Consider the following 16,221-nt stretch of genomic DNA (forward strand, 5'->3'; position numbering starts at 1 on the left):
GGAAAGTAAGTGGTATCTGGGTGCAGGAGCTCGTCCAGAGTGACAGACTTTGGCTGTCGTCGCAACAGGAGCGCCAGCATACGTTGCACAAGATCCCAGCATCTGCCTGTCACAGCACAGCATTCGAATCGACGACGGCACAGTGCGGACACAAAGGGTCATCAGTGAGATGGATGGAATGGAGGCGCAGGCGTGGGGCTAATTTGCCGTTCACCATCACATAACACAGGAACGAGCGTACGTGTGCAGGTATGGGGTGTGGACGTCTCGCTACACCCTGGTCCAGCGGATGGTTGGGTTGTTGTTACGGGGTTGTTGTGCCTGATAGATGCGGTAGTAATCTCTCGTGCTCGGCGTCCTGGTCGGTCATGTAACTCACTTCGACCAGAAATTCGCGGATGTGGGCAAGAGACGGAGCTATGTGGCCCATGGCGACCGCTGGATGAAAATCTCGCGGCACGACGGTCTGTAGAGCTGTTCCCGTCAAGCTGTTGTTGGCTGCGGTCCATGCGAGCCGCATCGTCCGTAGGTACAAAGCCCGCTCACGGCTGTGGACGTGAGTCAACCCCAGGCCCTCCCCCAGTGGAGACCATTTAAAGTAGTGTAGCGAACATTGAATATATGACCTGTACTCACAAATTGCCCGTGCGCCGCCTGGAAAGATTTAATAACTTGTTAAGGTTCTTGTAAAAGAGCACACTTGTTTGTCAAATTCCCTCTTATCTAGTCACAGATGCGTCAAACAAACTCGTACACGCACCAACAAAGTTTGTTAATTCAACCTTACTTTGGAAGCAGACGCTTTTCGCCTACCGGTATGCTGTATTTTGACACTAGTTGGAATGGCTACACATGCAGATGAAACATTTCAGACATTGACTGTGGCACTGTGTTTAAAGGAGAGAAGAAGAAGAAAACAGGACACTGGTTCAGGGAATGATTTCAGACGAAAGAGAAATATACACAAATGAAATGTTACACTCTGTAACTGACGACTACATCAGCTTTCTGTGGATAGAAGTGAGACTTTTAATAACTTGTTTAGAGTTACTTCACCTTCACACTGAAAAATAAGACATAATTATGCGAAAATGTATTCTCTTCTACTTGGCCTGCTAATGCCAGTTCATTAAAATGATACAACGTTGAATATATAGCACAGATTGTCCATGGAAACACGCGAGAACTTATATACCTTTTTTTCCACTTCACTCCCGCTTGTATGTTATGTGGAGAAGAACGATTTTCTTCTAAAGCTATTCCTGCGTAGTTTATACACTACTGGCCATTAAAATTGTTACACCAAGAAGAAATGCAGATGATAAACGGGTATTCATTGGACAAATATATTATACTAGAACTGACATGTGATTACACTTTCACGTAATTTGGATGCATGGATCCTGGGAAATCAGTATCCAGAACAGCTACCTCTGGCCGCAATAACGGCCTTGATATGCCTGGGTATTGAGTCAGAGTATGGATGGCGTGTACATGCAGCTTCAACACGATATCACAGTTCATCAAGAGTAGTGACTGGCTTATTGTGACGAGCCAGTTGCTCGTCCACCATTGCCCAGACGTTTTCAGTTGATGACAGATCTGGAGAATATGCTGGACAGGGCAGCAGTCGAACATTTTCTCTATCCAGAAAGGTCCGTAAAGGACCTGCAACATGCGGTCGTGCATTATCCTGCCGAAATGTAGGGTTTCGCAGGGAGCGAAAGGGTCGAGCCACGGGTCGTAAAACATCTGAAATGTAACGTCCACTGTTCAAAGTGGCATCAATGCGAACAAGAGGTGACCGAGACGTGCAACCAATGTCACCCCAAACCATCACGCCGGGTGATACGCCAGTATGGCGATGTGGAATACAAGCTTCCGATGTGCTTTCGCTGCGATGTCGCCAAACACGGATAAGACCATCATGATGCTGTAAACAGAACCTGGATTCATCCGAAAAAAACGACGTTTTGCCATTCTTGCACCCAGGTTCGTCGATGAGTACACCATCGCAGGCGCTCCTGTCTGTGATGCAGCGTCAAGGGTAACCGCAGCCACGGTCTCCGAGCTGATAGTCCATGCTGCTACAAACGTCGTCGAACTGTTCGTGCATATGGTTGTTGTCTTGCAAGCGTCCCCATCTGTTGACTCAGGGATGGAGACGTGGCTGCACGATCCGTTACAGCCATGCGGATATGATGCCTGTCATCTCTACTGCTAGTGATACGAGGCCGTTGGGAGCCAGCACGGCGTTCCGTATTGCCCTCCTGAACCCACCGATTCCATATTCTGCTAACGCGATCAGCAATGTCGCGATACGATAAACCGCAATCGCGACAGGCTACAATTCGACCTGTATCAAAGTCGGAAACGTGATGGTACGCATTTCTTCTCCTTACACGAGGCATCCCAATAACGTTTCACCTGTCAACACCGGTCAACTGCTGTCTGTGTATGAGAAATCGGTTGGAAACTTTCCTCATGTCAGGTCGTTGTAGGTGTCGCTACCGGCGCCAACCTTTTGTGAATGCTCTGAAAAGCTAATCATTTGCATATCACAACATCTTCCTGTCGGTTAAATTTCGCGTCTGTAGGAGGTCATCTTCGTGGTGTAGCAATTTTAATGGCCAGTAGTGTATTTTCGAATGAAGCTCTACCGATTCCGTTTTGTCAATTGCCAGTGATACTTTGGATTTACCGTTGTTCCTAGTTTCCACAGATGTGGGAACCCGCGATACAGTTAGATAAATTGTAACGAAACTATTTTTCACTAAAAATTTGCGGCGAAACATCGACAGAAACAACTTGCGCTATCTTATCAAATTTCCCGTCCATCAAAACTTCTGCCAAAGATGCGTTACGTTTAAAAAACACGCCTTACAGCACTTAACGCGGTCATATATTTGGAAAACATAAAAAAGTTTAACGAATCGTTTGATAGTGTACGGGGGACTTACGAAATCGGTCCTCCGCTTGGCACTTCAAACTGATACGCCAGTAATGTGTGCTCACAGGCTTGTGTTCGGTCCCGAACTGAAACGCTACACAGTGGAGGTACGCTTACACTCGTGCGCCTTGCGGCTAGTCGCCGTCCGCCTGTGCCAGCCCCAGACGCAGGCGGGGGCACGTGTTTCGCCGTCTGGTATGGGGACATTCCTGCAGCCCGTACGCACAATTCAGACGCATGCGCTACTTTGCTCCGGTACATGCGTCACCTTTCCCCTTCGTGCAACGGCTGCGTGCTCCTATTGTGCACGGTACATATTTTTGTAGATGTAACTATTTTTGCTTTAAAGGCGAAATTGTTGAAGATTCCAGAATTAGATTTTCACTCTGCAGCGGAGTGTGCGCTGATATGAAGATGTTTCCGTTAGTGACTCAGATGTAGCAACAATATTGAAACTGGTTTCCTCTATGTTGGTAGACAGTTATATTACTTTTAACATTTTATTATCATGTCTGTGGGTTTTCCCTTCACCTACAGTTTTGGTGAGTTATTTCGTAAGTTAAATACTGTAGATATTGCATTTCTACTTTACTATGTTCCACACTCACTGATTTGACTGGAAGTATAGTGAACAAAGTAGATATACGACATCTTTCTGCTAAAGGCCGGTCTTCGCTGTTTACTAGCAGCTTTTTTTGTTCGCAAAGGCAACGGCCTTGCCGCAGTGAATACACCGGTTCACCGAAGTTAAGCGCTGTTGGGAGTGGCCGGCAATTGGATGGGTGGCCCTCCAGCCGCCATGCGCTGTTGCTATTTTTCGGGGTGCACTCAGCCTCGTGATGCCAATTGAGGAGCTACTCGACCGAACAGTAGAGGCTTCGGTCAAGAATACCATCATAACGACCGGGAGAGCGGTGTGCTGACCCCACGCCCGTCCTATCCGCATCCTCCACTGAGGATGACACGGTGGTCGGATGGTCCCGGTAGGCCACTCGTGGCCTGAAGACGGAGTGCTTTTTTTTTGTTCTTAAAAGAAAACGACCTTCTTCAATTAATATCTGTAGGTTACAACAGAATCATAAATAAACTGCTCTGTAATGTACCGTTTCATACCTCTCATGGCGCTTAGGAAACTGAAGAGTGATAAATGTGGTTCCATTTTCAGTTGCTGCCGATTCAACGGCACTACGTACGCTCACCCATTGTAAAAACTATGTCACAAAACAATATAAACAATTCTGCTAGCATTCATCCGGTATTGTAATCAGAAGTGTAGCTTCCTGAACGCTTCGAGCTCTGTTGTCTCAGACCATAACAAAAATAGGCAATTCAGATATTGTTGCTCAACGCGAGTACTGCAACTGTGCGCTGGAGTTGAAAGGCGGTCGTTTTGTAGGGAGATCTTTTCATATATCGCATAAATGCTCTAAGTAAGTCACTTGTTGGTTCACTGACAAATTAGTCACTAGTCGTCTCCGTTCACGAGAGCGGCTCATCCTTGCCGAAGCAGGGAAGTGTACGTATCTCTCAGAGCGAGGATAAAGCCGTGACCGGAGCTGGCCTGTGAGGATGCTGGGCACGCTTAGATTGGTTGGTTCCATCACACTTTGGGAAACACGAAGGGACTTCTCGTCTCGTCTTCCGACAATAGCAGTGCTTAGACTCGTGTGTCTGTGTGATATGGACGCTTTCGATCAACAATCTTTGGCATAACGGTGAGATTGCAGCAATCCACAAGCCTTCCAGTTGAGGTTCTCAAAATCCATATCATATTACAGGGAGGAGTAACAACATTAGCCGGCCCAGTGGCCGAGCGGTTCTAGGCGCTACTGTGTGGAACCACGCGACCGCTACGGTCGCAGGTTCGAATCCTGCCTCGGGCATGGCTGTGCGTGATGTCCTTAGGTTAGTCAGGTTTAAGTAGTTCTAAGTTCTAGGAGACTGATGACCTCAGAAGTTGAGTCCCATAGCGCTCAAAGCCATTTGAACCATTTTTGAACAACATTAAACTAAGGTAAAATCGTGTCCTTTTCAGGTTATCTCTTCAATGTGAACTTGTCGTGCATAATGCCAGGTCGCTGTTCTCGTTTTCATTTGCCTCAGAACCCATGGTCTTTGGTATTTATCTTCGTGTTAACAATCTTTAACTTCAAGTGACTTACAAACAGCTTCTCTCACTCGTGAATATATTTCTGAACAGCAGATAAAGTATTTTGTTCCTCTCTCTCTGTGATATGACGCTCGGAATGGATGTTAAATGTTCTGACTCGACGTCGGTGCGTGACCAAACTGGCTAATTTGTGTATCTGATCTGCTTATGTATTACAATGGTTTTTTCATACGCTTGAACTTCACGAATTCACTATTTTATACTTTTCCTTGAATCACCAATTCCACCTCGTTTACTGTGTCTCTATGTTTGGATACTTAATAACGACTGCATGCATTTGCGTTACTTTTTTATCAGGGGCCACACTGCAGGTACGTACCACGCCTACGCTTATTTTTCTTACAAAAACTTCAGTAATCCAGATAATCCGATGCTTATGCATTTCTTCGTGATGTACGACGGCGGAGATGACGTCATCTCAGATTATTCCTTTCACGACATAAGCTCTCCATTTTCAGGCTATTAGGCAGTGCAGACAACAGTCGACAAAAACATTGATACACTACTGGCTATTAAAATTGCTACACCAAGAAGAAATGCAGGTGATAAACGGGTGTTCATTGGACAAATATATTATACTAGAACTGACATGTGATTAAGTTTTCACGCAATTTGGGTGCATAGATCCTGAGAAATCAGTACCCAGAAAAACCACCTCTAGACGTAAAAATGGCCTTGATACGCCTGGGCATAGAGTCAAACAGAGCTTGGATGGTGTGTACAGGCACACGTGCCCATGCAGCTTCAACACGATACCACAGTTCATCAAGCGTAGTGACTGGCGTATTGTGACGAGCCATTTGCTCGGACACCATTGACCAGACGTTTTAAATTGGTGATATATCTGGAGAATGTGCTGGGCAGGGCAGCTGTCGTACATTTTCTGTATACAGAAAGGCCCGTACAAGACCTGCAACATGTAGTCGTGCATTATCCTGCTGAAATGTAGGGTTTCGCAGGGATCGAATGAAGGGTAGAGCTGGCCTGGAAGCGCGCGACCGCTACGGTCGCAGGTTCGAATCCTGCCTCGGGAATGGCTGTGTGTGATGCACTTAGGTTAGGTTAGGTTTAAGTAGTTCAATGTTCTAGGGGACTGATGACCTCCGAAGTTAAGTCCCATAGTGCTCAGAGCCATTTTATTAAAAGTGCCGTCAATGCGAACAAGAGGTGACCGAGACGTGTAACCAATGGCACCCCATATCATCACGCCGGGTAAAACGCCAGTATGGCGATGACGAATACACGCTTCTAATGTGCGTTCATCGCGATGTCGCCAAACACGGATTCGACCATCACGGTGAACTGCAATCGCGGTAGGCTACAATCCGACCTTTATCAAAGTCGAGAACGTGATGGTACGCATTTCTCCTCCTTAGACGAGGCACCACAACAACGTTTCACCAGGCAACGCAGGTCAACTGCTGTTTGTGTATGAGAAATCGGTTGGAAACTTTCCTCATGTCAGCACGTTGTAGGTGTCGCCACCGGCACCAACCTTGTGTGAATGCTCTGAAAAGTTAATCATTTGCGTATCACAGCATCTTCTTCCTGTCGGTTAAATTTCGCGTCTGTAGCACGTCATATTTGTGGTGTAGTAATTCTAATGGCCCATAGTGTACTTCCTAGTAACTCCCGCTTTCGTTCTCTTTGTGTAAGCTTTGTCATCTACAGATGCAATTTCAAAGCCAGGTCGCGTTATTGACGGATCATATTCAGTGTTTTCGCGCATATTTCAAGGGGCAAACCTTTGTACAAACTCTCGGTGTAGTTTTGAAAGAAGGCAGCTAACACAGTCTGTCCTGATGGATAGATTGGCTCTAAAATGCTCTTTTCTTTACATAAACCGTGGCTACAATTGATGGGGGTATACAAACTAGAAGAACAGTCGTTGGAATTCTCAAAAACCACAATATTAACATCAAGAGCCTTTAGATGATGTTAAAACAGGACTGAGAGGCGCAATTAGCACAACACTAGAATGAGATTTTCACTCTGCAGCGGAGTGTGTGCTGATTTGAAACTTCCTGGCAGATTAAAACTGTGTGCCCGACCGAGACTCGAACTCGGGACCTTTGCCTTTCGCGGGCAATGCTCTACCATCTGAGCTACCGAAGCACGACTCACTGTGAGTACCGGACGTGAGTCGTGCTTCGGTAGCTCACATGGTAGAGCACTTGCCTGCGAAAGGCAAAGGTCCCGAGTTCGAGTCTCGGTCGGGCACACAGTTTTAATCTGCCAGGAAGTTTCAGCACAACACTAGTTTCTGGAGAATTATAGCGTATCAAGTGACATTTGTGACTGGACTGAGGATACCCTAGTAGGGACGACGCTGTATCATGCTGCAGTCACATTAATGTGACAACCGCCTGTGTTGAAGATCAATGTGCAATAATCACTCAAAGACGGCACGTGCCAGGAAGAGGGTGTATAAATGTCAGGGGGACGCGAAAATAGTGGAATCTTTGTCGTAGGGCGGAAACGGAGAGTTTATCTGAGGTCTAAACAGGCAATGTCGTTAGATTTCAGGCCGAAGGTGGTCGTATTTACGAAAAGGCTAAGTCTGTAATCTGTTCACGTGATGCCACGGTTAAAATATACCCTGTATGGCAAAATGGCGCTATGTAAAACCGGTGCCAAAGCAACTGTGATGCACCAAGAGCCATAGATAAAATGTAAATGTCGTGTAACTAGAGCCTCCCGTCGGGTAGACCGTTCGCTGGGTGCAAGTCTTTCGATTTGATGGGGATGAAATGATGATGATTAGGACAGCACAACACCCAGCCCCTGCACGGAGAAAATCTCCGACCCAGCCGGGAATCGAATCCGGGCCTTTATGACTGACATTTGTCTCTCTGACAATTCAGCTACCGGGAGAGCAATAGATGACGGCGGAACAGCGATGTGTACGGACTAATAGACGTGAAACTGTTGCGTATGTGGGGCATCCCAAATGAACAAAGGGGCTACCAACAGTTGTCTCCTCTGTGTCTGATGCTGTGTGCGGGCCTCGCGGCAGCACCTGCTGTTCGTCGGCGACAATTTTTTTTTAGTCTTATGGGACTTAACTGCTAAGGTCATCAGCCCCTAAGCTTACACACTACATAACCTAAATTATCCTGAGGACAAACATACACCCCCATGCCCGAGGGAGGGCTGGAACCTCCGCCGGGACCAGCCGCATAGTCCATGACTGCAACGCCTGAGACCGCTCGGCTAATCCCGCGCGGCTCGCCGACAATGGCTGCACTACTCCGCTGAGTAGAGACAGGTGCGCTTTTCAGATGAATCACGTTTTAACTCTATCGGAAGATGGCCGTTGGCGTGCACGGCGTGAAACATCTTGAAGCAAACATCCTGCAACGGTCGTTGGAAGGATCCAGGGCAGAGGGCATTTCCTGCATGATCTCGTTACTCTGGAAGCCACGACTCATCAACACATGTATGTATCAATCTTTGGGGACCATGACCACCCCTACATGCAGTTTGTTTTTCCTCGGCAATATGACATCGACCAAAAAGACAGTACAACGTGTCACACACCTCACAACGTGTGTGTGTGGTCTGAAGAGCACGGGATGACTGCACCGTACGTCTATGCCTACTAAACTTCCCAGGTCTAAAACCAAACTAGAATCTGTGAATCAACTTCGATTGGGCTGATGGTGCCATGTGTTCAACAAGCGAGAAACGCATCGCAGCTGACAACGGCACTGGAGTCGGCATGGCTCCACATCCCTGGAGGTACCTCCCATAACCTCACTGGATTTCTTTGTGTATCTCTCGCAGTGGTTTGAGCTGCAAAAGGTGGTTATTTATTTTTACAGGTAGTCACATTAATGTGACAGAGTTTTAGCTTGGATGGAGGGTCATCAACAAATGTAGTAACGTCTGGCGTGCAACAGGGTTATGGAACCTTGCTGTACAAGTTGTATATTAACGACCTGGCTGACAGCGTTTAAATTATCCTCAGACTTATCGCAGATGATCCAAGTACTGTCTGAAAAAAGTTGTGCAAGTATATAGACAGATCTTGATAAGATTTCAAAGTGATGCAGATATTGGCAACTTGCTTTAAGCATTCAGAAATGTAAAACTGCGCACATAAAAAAAGAGAATAAAGCGTAGTATCCAATGACTGTAATATCAATGAGTCACAATTGGTATCAATTAACTCACACAAATATCTGGCTGTAACAATTTAGATGGACAAAAAACAGATATATCACAGAGGCTCAGTAGTAGGCAAAGCAGGTGGAAAGTAAGTCTTCGGTTCTTGAGTAGGATACTAGGAAAATGCGGTGGCCTACAAAGGGGAGTACTTACAAAACAGTCGTACGACTCATCCTAAAATACTCCTCAAGTGTGTATAATCCGTTTCAAATAAGACTAACACGAAATAAGGAGAAGTGCAGCAAGAGTGGTTAGGAGTTTGTTCCACCCGTGCCTGACGGTCACAGAGACAATGCTAAAAAACGTGAAGTGGTTTACGCTTAAAGACAAAAAACTATCTCGTGAAAGCATGGCTACAAAAAGCCAACAACAACCTTTAAGTGAGGAATCTAGCAATAGACTACAACGCTTTACGTATCACTCCCATTGGAAACGTGAAGTCAAGATTAAACTAATAACAGCACGCACGTAGGCGTTTAGGAAATCATTCATCCTGCTCTCCTTACGCGAATAAAACGGGAAGAAACCCTTATACGTGGTGCAATGTTAAGTACTCCCATGCACTTCACACTGTTTCGAAGGGTGTAGTTGCAGTTGAAATTAATAATTTCGTGTGGTTCAGTGGCCAGTTGCAAGTTTTGCAATTGTCGACTTATCTGTGCCTAACCTACCACACTTATCCAACCAGAGAAAGGAAATATATAGCTTAATGCGCAATCCGAATCTCGTGTCGTTCCTGGTGACTCCTCACGTCAATAACCCTTTAAGTAAAAAAGTTCTCTATCCATCATAACAATGAAATGCATGTCAGTATGTTCTCTTTGAGAATAGTAATCAATAAAACTGCTCAGCTTATTATGTATTTATAAGTCCTCCATGAGTTATGTTTAGTAAATATGCATAGAAATGATCCAAGAGCACATGATCTGTACTGAAAAAGTCTGCAGGAAATCAGCGATGTCAGCGTCTGATAGGTAACATATTTGCTCAGGGAGAAAACATTTCCCAAAGTTCAGTTTATAACATGCATATAAAACTACACTTGCAGCCACTTTAGCATCAGTGTCAGCTTAACGACTTTCATGAAATATTTTATGAACAACAGGCGAACAGGCTGCTGAAACTGCTGCCTGCATCTGTACCAGCACTTTCACCTACCGATCCACTCCAGAGTGTGTTAGATAGACGACCATCAGCTATCGTAGCAGTGTTGCGAACTGTTGAATTAGTAGCTAAATTATCTGAATCAGCGTCTTTTTCACAATCTGAATCTTCTGAGTGACTTATTGTAACCTCTTCGCAGCAGTTCACTGCACGATCCACCAGAACTTCATCTGCCCTTGATCTATACCACCTCCATAAGGTCTTTCTTATAGATCTAAAAGAAATATTCACGGTTGTTAGTATGAGCCCCCTAACTGCGAAAAACCTACCAAAAATTAGGAAATAATGTGTCTGTTACATTAAAGTCAATGTAAAACTTTTTTCGTCTGATTGCACATTATCAGTGATCATCCTACATGTGCGCTGTCAGCGGAAATAATTTATCTTATTTCAGTGGCTATTATTTTCGAGATAGTATGTGAAACCATATTATCCGCAATGTTCATTCTTCATCAGAAGAAACATTTCATAGCATATAATAACTGGGAACTGAATTCCAGACAATAGATTTGCATACATGTACGGCGCAGAAGGAAAAAAAAAAGCTGAAAATGTGCTTAGAAATGACTCCGATTAATTTTATTCTTTATAATGCAGGAAACGTTACTGTTAATAGAACTTACCGTCGTTTATATCATTAGACATCAGGAGATAAATCCAAAGGTCCTGCAGAACACAAAATCAGCTGTTAGGACGAGTGCCCCTAAGGCCATCAATAAGTTTCGTCTGGTCACTCACTCATTCGCTAATATCTCAGGCCTGATAACTTATAAACACAAAAATGGTATTCTACATATTTCAGACTTTATTTCGAATATACGAATACCAATAAAATCGATTGTGGACTGTGCGGCTCATCCCAGTGGAGGTTCGAGTCCTCCCTCGGGCATGGGTGTGTGTGTTTGACCTTAGGATAATTTAGGTTAAGTAGTGTGTAAGCTTAGGGACTGATTACCTTAGCAGTTAAGTCTTATCAGATTTCACACACACACACATAAAATCGATTGTTTGTAGTAAATAAAGTAATAAACAGCATTTAAGGCCATTGGTATATATATTTACCAGTGTTACTTAAAGGGTTAAAGGGCAAAGGCTACATGGAAGGCAGACTGAAAATTTCCGAGGTCGACTATTATTTGATCCCACGATCTTTCGTTTCCACGCGCTCACTCTCCCACTCTTCTTTTGTTTTTCCTCTATCTGTATCTACGTAGTTTGTGTTCTGTGAGGAGATTGATACTGTGAGGACGTAGCATGACCTCTTGAATTATACCAATACTACTACTACTACTACTACTACAATAATACTACTCAGTTTTCACTATAGCCGCCTTATTCGTCCTGAGGGAATCAGCAACTGCACTCATATTTAGAAAAATTATGATTTATTTTTCTGTCCCACTTCCACATTTTTGATTACATGACATGTTTCTATCTCTCTGGATCATATCCAGTGCCAAGTAGCTCCGTCAGCAACCCGTCTTGCCCGTTTAGAACCTCAAAATTTATCAGAGTATCGAGGGTTTGAGCAGACAGTACAGGTTGATGACGCAACTACTAAAATCTAAAGATGATCCAGAGTGATCGAAACATCTTAAGTAATTAAAAACGCACAACTGAGATTGAAAAATAAATGAGAATTATTTCTACACACTTTCGTAGTACAGAGTGTGGCCATCCTCCTGACCGAACGCGCTAAGCTACCGCATCGTTACCACTAGACCACCAGTTGCGACATACGTAGATGTAGATATATGTGAACAATATAATGAAACAGTTTTCTAAAGTACTAAAAACTGACGAAAACAATGTTTTTCTTTTTATTCACGTAAGTGCAGGTAGACGGACAGCCAAAGAGCGTATGACCGTTCACGATGTGTTTTCGACGATAGGAGTTACTCTATTAGTCCTCTCATGGAGATGCCCTTATTCGGTTTGCCAGAAATAGCTCCTGATTTCCTTCCCAACAAGGATCCGACACTTTAAGACTGTGTTCATAGAGGTCATACGTATATCGTACATCAGTCTCTTTTGTACGATGACTGCATTTCTCTCTATCCTAATAATGAACGCCATTAATTTTAGTTACTAGTTAGTCTATGTGACCGTTCCACTCCACAACACCTCAAATTTTTACTCTGTGTATTATTATGGTGTGACTGAATCATTAATACCGTATTTCCCAGACCACCACGTTTTTATAACGCGCAGTCAAATGAAAAGGAGACACATAGGAAGAAGGTAAGTTCACTATTTCGCCATAACTGTTAATAAATTCGTCACACTGTGAGACATGACTATCAGCACCTTTAGAGAAAAAAATATTTGCGGGTGCGTATGGAACAATACTATACTCAGGCGTGCACCTCTTCGAAACAAATCGAGTGCCACGAATGTCTACCTTCAGGGGTCCAAATCGCATGGGGTGATATCGAGAGTGTAGGGAGGATGTGTAAAGGATTCCCAGCGGAGCTTCTGCAGCTTACTCGAAACAACCTTGACAACATGTGAACGCGCATTATCCTACAACAGGATGATGCCATTCGTCAACATTCCTGGCACCTGATGGTGCGCTTCAATTATTGCAAAGTGTCCACTTATTGCTGTGCGTTAATTGTGGCGGTCTCTTCCCATGCGATTTACTTATTTTTGGAGTCCTGAAGATAGACATTCGTGGGAGTCTATTTGCTTCGGCCGAAGAGGTGAACGCCTGGTTACAATCGTAGTTCCGTAGGCAACCGAAAACATTTTTCCTTGAAGGCACTGACCGTCTTGTCTACAGCGAGATAGATGCATTAAGAGTTATGCCGATTGCTTTTGGAATACTGAAGAGTTTACCTACTTTTTTTTTTTTTTACATCTGTCGATTTTTCATTTGACTGTCGCTTTTACGACGGCGTGCTAAAATGCAATGCCTCCGAATTTTTTATATGAAAAATCTTAAAGCGTTTTAAATAAAACAAACGCTGTTAACATTCTACATCTTCATTCTTCATGTCCATATATTTGCAGCCCTTTGCAGTAGAGGGCTTCGAAGTGTAGCGTGTAACGTAATTGTCAGCGCGTGAGAAACAGCCTGCCGGAATCGAGTTTCGAATTCGAAGAGTTCGTGCATACCCGCAGCAGCCTCTCCTTCAGCATAATGCGATCATCCTTCACATGGTCGCGACTCGGCTCTAATCGATTTTCATCTTTTCCCAAAACTTAAGTAACACCTTCGAGGACCGCATTTCGATAGCGATGAAGCTGTGCAGGTAAAGGTGAAGTTATGGGGTCCATCAACAAAGTCAAATATTCCACACTGAAGTTATCAATGAACCGGCCTCTCGTTTGGTAAAATATATTCGTCGCCAGGGTGTCTACGCTAAGAAATAAATATGTAGACATGAAGAATAAAGATACAGAATATTAATAATGTTTGCTATATTAAAAAAGCTTTAAGAATTTTTACAGAAAATGATGAGCCGTTAGCGTTCGTTGAGTCGTAGCGCCTGCTCCTTTCACAACCGCTGTCTACCATCATGGTTTGAGGTCTGAAAATTGACTAAAACAGACCGAAACCGGTAATCTCATAAAAAAAGAAGTTTCTTGCAGATGTGACTGTTCATGTTCATTTTTAAGTAATAGAAAAACCGCTGTACTCCAAGAGAAATGTTCTCAAAAATTAAAAATAAGTATGAGTTTTCAAAATTGTAGAGTATGGATGCGGAAAATCGCCTAAAAACCACATCCAGGCTGGCCGGCACAGCGGCCCTGGTCGCTAATCCGCCGTGTGTGTTCGATCCGGGGCCGGTGCGCCTACCCGCGTCCAGGAAGCAAGAGTATTTGCGCTCTCGGCTAACCTGGCGGGTAACGTATTTTCTCTAATATTATCTCTGATAAGTCATGTTGTCGAAAGTCATGCAACTACGTTCCTACAGATAAAACAGAACAAAATTACTGTACCAGTTAAGCTTTTAAAATAAAACTCGACTTTATAGTCAACCTACAACCGTGATGCTGCAGAAATTTCTATAGTTAAAATATCGTATACTTGATAAAACTGGATAGCGACACGCATAAAACAAACTGCAATTCTATTTCAATGGCATAAAGAAACATTTTTTGAGATATTTCATCGTTCCAGTAAAAGACATACAGTGGATTGAAGGAAAGGAAGAGTGAAATTCATATCCAAAACAAAAAATCAGGAAACAAGGTAGTGAGTGATAAGCTTGGTAACGTAACCATTCATTTTTTTTAAATGTTGATTTATATGGAACACTTAAATGTAAGAGAAAATTATTTTTTGCGATAGTACATTAGAAACGGGACTTTACGCGTTAGATTATCATAATCTGTAACGTAAAGCACAATATATTCTGCCAGCAGTGTACTCGTATTGTCTTACTGTTGAGATTATCTTCTGTCAAACCTCGTTTCAATAGCGCGTGTGCGCATTTATGTGTCGGAACATCCGTAAAGATAGTAAATTATAGAGCGCCACTGTTGGGTATCTGAAGTCCACAAACAGACACATACACACACACACACACACACACACACACACAGAGAGAGAGAGAGAGAGAGAGAGAGAGAGAGAGAGAGAGAGAGAGAGAGAGAGAGAGAGAGAGAGAAAATGTTCCACGTTCCAAAACACTATATCAGTTTCACACCAAGGTTTACTTACAATTAAAATTTGTGCTGAAGTTAAGTAGAAATACGGCTGATAATTAAGAAAAATAATGTGAAGCAACACACAAAAAATGTAGTATCAGTCGGGTACGCTCCTTAGGCTGCATTGCGCCTGAAATGTAGTCATCCCTCATAACTGGCCTGAACTGCGGTATACAGCATTGTAGGAACCATACATACATACGGATTCCGTGTTGCAATACTGCCACTTAGTTCTGTCTTAATTGGAATACTGTTACTAAGAATCCAGTAGTGTTGTAGAGAAACGAAGCAAGTATTATATGAAATGACAGGTTAATAAATACACCCTGGTTGATGATTTTATGAGATTTTCTTTTAACCCCTGGAGTTATCTTGTTATCAGCTTAAAATAAGATGTGCATTACTGTGTAGTGTAGAGCTGCATTATACAATTGAAGACTAAGGTATTGTCCATAAATCATACTTCTTTCATTCTGATGAATTTGAAAGTTTTTATGTTTCATCCAACTGATTTTCTATCATACGTTTGTTTGCGTGGTCATCTTCCGCAGCAGCTGTTAACATCTGTTACTATAGGTTATCCGTCCTGAGCTGACTACAATCTAATTGAAAAGAATTACGCCAGACGCGTCTCGCTTTCATTTACAAAGCATCTTCTGTGGTTATTCTGTAAATTGGATGCATATGTTTGTACATTTTTTATTATTTTACGTGAAAACATTATTTTCTTTATAAAGTTGGTCTGCAAGGTACTTACGGTGTTTCTGCTCCTTCCCTCCTTGCTAGCAGTGGTTGGTCTCGATAGGCTTCATTTCACATCTGCGCTTGGCAGTTTTTGTCATTCTGCAGTAATTCCTGCGATGCACTATTTACAATTGACTTTCTTAAACTGTTTTCATTCTGCACTGCCACAGTGTTTATGCCTGCTCGTTTGCTTTTGTTCATTGTTGTGAGTGTTGCCAACTTATAAAACGCTTTTGTGCGTGTGTGTGTGTGTGTGTGTGTGTGTGTGTGTGTGTGTGTGTGTGAGAGAGAGAGAGAGAGAGAGAGAGAGAGAGAGAGAATTTCACTAACTCTCTCTCTCTCTCTCTCTCCCTCTCTCTCTCACACA

The 16,221-nt window shown here is 43.5% G+C and overlaps 1 non-coding gene across 1 annotated transcript; it reads right to left on the reverse strand.

Moving 5' to 3' along the window:
• Positions 1-7,162: 7,162 nt before the first annotated feature.
• Trnas-cga (transfer RNA serine (anticodon CGA)) lies at positions 7,163-7,236 on the reverse strand. The gene has a single exon. It is a non-coding gene; the product is annotated as a tRNA-Ser (tRNA).
• Positions 7,237-16,221: the final 8,985 nt, after the last annotated feature.

Source organism: Schistocerca gregaria, chromosome 2 (genome assembly GCF_023897955.1).
Source record: "Schistocerca gregaria isolate iqSchGreg1 chromosome 2, iqSchGreg1.2, whole genome shotgun sequence".
Lineage (NCBI taxonomy): Eukaryota > Metazoa > Arthropoda > Insecta > Orthoptera > Acrididae > Schistocerca > Schistocerca gregaria.